This window comes from Heterodontus francisci, unplaced genomic scaffold (assembly GCF_036365525.1).
Source record: "Heterodontus francisci isolate sHetFra1 unplaced genomic scaffold, sHetFra1.hap1 HAP1_SCAFFOLD_330, whole genome shotgun sequence".
Taxonomy (NCBI): domain Eukaryota; kingdom Metazoa; phylum Chordata; class Chondrichthyes; order Heterodontiformes; family Heterodontidae; genus Heterodontus; species Heterodontus francisci.
In genome coordinates, this window is record NW_027141448.1 from 1,328,738 (window position 1) to 1,332,535 (window position 3,798).

Below are 3,798 nucleotides of genomic sequence, written 5' to 3' on the forward strand. Positions count from 1 at the left end.
CACTAAAAGTATCCCAGTTCATCTTGGGGTGGTTAAAATCCCCTACTATTACTGCTCTATTATTCTTGCACTTCTCAGAGATTTGCCTACATATCTGCTCTTCTATCTCCTGTTTGGGGGTCTATAGCTCACTCCCAGCAGTGTGATTGCCCCTTTTTTGTTCCTCAGCTCAATCTATACGGCCTCATTTGATAAACCTTCCAACATGTCATCCGTCTTCACAGCTGTAATAGTTACTTTGAGCAAAACTGCCACCCCCCCCTCCTTTCTTATCCCCCTCCCTATCACATCTGAAAACCCTGTAACCAGGAATGTTGAGCTGCTATTCCTGTCCCTCCTTTAGCCATGTTTCTGTAATAGCTGTGATATCATACTGCCACATGTCTATTTGTGCCCTCAGCTCATCTGCTTTATTTTCTATACTCCTTGCATTGAAAAAGATATGCTTGAGCACTGACAAACTCTTTTTAAATTTTCTAACCTTTGTTTCCTCTTTCTTCCAGACTCATCCATTAATTTTCTGCCTTCCATGCCTTCCGGTTCCCATCCCCCTGCTAAATGAGTTTGAACCCTCGCCAACAGCACTAGCAAAATGTCCCGCAAGGAACTCTGTCCAGGCTCTGTTCAACTGCAATCCGTGTGACCTGTCCCAAGAATCTAAAGCCCTCCCTCCTGCACCATCTTTCCAGACACACGTTCATCTGTCTTATCCTTTTATTCCTGCACTCACTTGCACGTGGCACTGGGAATAATCCGGAGATTACTACTTTTGATGCCCTGCTTGCTAATTTCTTACCTAGCTTCATAAATTCTGACTGCAGGACAACATCCTTATTTCTACCGATGTTGTTGGTTCCGATGTGGACCACAAATGCTGGCTGTTCACCCTCCCCCTTCAGGATGCTCTGTAACTGCTCAATGACATCCTTGACCCTGGCACCAGGGAGGCAACACACCATTCCTGGATTCACGTCTGTGGCCACAGAAATAGCTGATTGTTCCCTTCACTATTGAATCATCTATGACTATGGCTTTTCCAATCTTCCCTGTACCCACCTTTGCAGCTGAGTCACCCATGGTGCCATGGACTTGGATCTGGCTGCACTCCCCTGGTGAAGCATCACTGTCCTCCGTATTCAGAACTGAATACCTGTTGGAGAGTGAGATGCACTCGGGGTGTCCTGCACTTCCTGCCTGATTCTTTTTGACTGCCTGTGGTCACCCATTCCCTCTCTCCCTGCGTACTCTTAAGTTGTGGGGTGACCACTGTGGGCGGCACAGTGGCGCAGTGGTTAGCACCGCAGCCTAACAGCTCCAGGGACCCTGGTTCGATTTCGGGTACTGCCTGTGTGGAGTTTGCAAGTTCTCCCTGTGTCTGCGTGGGTTTTCTCCGGGTGCTCCGGTTTCCTCCCACAAGCCAAAAGACTTGCAGGTTGATAGGTAAATTGGCCATTATAAATTGTCACTAGTATAGGTAGGTGGTAGGGAATGTAGGGACAGGTGGGGATGTTTGGTAGGAATATGGGATTAGTGTAGGATTAGTATAAATGGGTGGTTGATGTTCGGCACAGACTCGGTGGGCCGAAGGGCCTGTTTCAGTGCTGTATCTCTAATCTCTCTCTCATCATGAACATGCTTTCCATGTAACTCTCCTCATGAATGCACAGCAGTGTCTCCAGCTGCTGCTCAAGTTCCAAACCCAGAGCTCAAGCAGCCGCAATTGACAACACTTACTTGCACAAATGTTTTTTTTATTTCCAAAATATACTTTATTCATAAAGATCTGTAAAAAATACATTACAAAACAGTTCCAAACAGCACCAAGTCAAAAAATACAAACAGTGCAAAGGAGGTCAGTTTCCTTCAATGCAGCAGTGAGTTGCCTCACAACCCTTCCATTTCATTTTTCATGCCATATACATTTTATGGCAAATGAAAATTTTCCCGCTACAGTTTGTGGGGGTTTTCCATGGATCCAGCCCCTCAGTTCAGCTTGGTTGGGGGAGCTTACATGGTGGTCTTTCCCCATTGAGCCTTTGCTGTGGCTGCCCCAAGCTTTAGTGCGTCCCTCAACACGTAGTCCTGGACCTTCGAGTGTGCCAGTCTGCAACATTCGGTGGTGGACAACTCTTTGCGCTTGAAGACCACCAAGTTTTGGGCAGACCAAAGAGTGTCTTTCACCGAAGTGATAGTCCTCCAGCTGCAGTTGTGGTTATCTCGGTGTGTGTCCCTTGGAACAGCCCGGAGAGCACAGACTCCTGTGTTACAGAGCTGCTTGGGATGAACCTCGACAAAAACCAATGCATCTCTTTCCACACCTGCTTTGCAAAGACACATTCCAGAAGAAGCTGGGCAACCATCTCATCCCCACCGCAGACACTTCGAGGGCATTGTGCGGAGGGGGTGAGACTTCGGGCGTGCAGGAAGGATCTGACGGGGAGGGCTCTTCTCACCACCAGCCAAGCTACACCTTGGTGCTTGTTGGAAAGTTCTGGTGATGAGGCATTCCGCCAAATGATTTGGCAGTCTGCTCGGGTAACCATCCGACAGCATCCACCATCTCCTTTTCCCGTAGGGCCTTGAGGACATTCCGTGCAGACCACTGCCTGATGGATTGGTGGTCAAAGGTGTTTTCCGCAGAAACTGTTCCACGAATGATTGGTGGTACGGCACAGTCCAACTGGATGGAGCGTTCCACGGCAATGCGACCAGGTCCTTCCTTCACAACACTGGGGACAGAGAGAATCTCAGCACGTAGTGACACTTGGTGTTGGCGTATTGGGGATCTGCACACAGCTTGATGCAGCCGCACACGGAGGTGGTCATCAGGATGAGGGTGATATTGGGTACATTATGCCCACCCTTATCCAGAGGTTTGAACATCATGTCCCTTTGGACCCGGTCCATTTTGGATCCAGAGATGAAGCGGAAAATGACTCGGGTGATCGCCACAGCCCAGGAATGGGGTATGGGCCAGACCTGTGCCACTTGCAGCAACAACGTGAGCGCCTCGCACCTGAGGACCAGGTTCTTACCCATAATGGAGAGAGTTGCTGCTCCCACATGCTCAGCTTGTGTTGTACCCTGGCTACTCGCTCCTTCCAGGTTTTGGTGCATGCAGCGGCCCTTCAGAACCATATCCCCAGCACCTTCAGGTAGTCTGACCTGACGGTGAAGGGGACAAAGGATCGGTCAGCCCAGTTCCCAAAGAACATGGCCTCTCTCTTGCCGTGGTTAACGTTGGCTCCCAAGGCCAGTGCGAACTGGTCGCAGATGCGCACAGACAGCGGGTTCGAGCAGAAGGCTGCGACGTCATCCATGTCCAGGGAGGTTTTAACCTGAATGCCTCCACTGTCTGGGATTGTCACCCCTCTTATGCTCGCATCCTTCCTAACAGACTCAGCAAAGGGTTCAATACAGCAAATAAACAAGACAGGGGAGAGAGGTCAACCCTGTCTGACTCCAGATTGGATCGGGAAACTTTCTGATTCCCACCCATTGATTGAGACTGTGCTACTGATGTTTGTGTAGAGCAGTTTGATCCAATTTCAGATTCCCTCCCCAAACCCCATTTTCGAAAGTACGTCCATCATGTAGGTGTGCGATATCCTGTCAAAAGCCTTCTCCTGGTCCAGGCTGATGAGGCAGGTGTCCACCCTCCTGTCCCGAATGTGGGTGATCGTGTCCCTGAGTGGGTAAAGTACAGGTCTGATCAGGGTGGATCACCAACTCCAGAGCAGACTTGACTCGACTGGCTATGACTTTTGACAGTATCTTGTAGTCTACATTAAGCAGTGA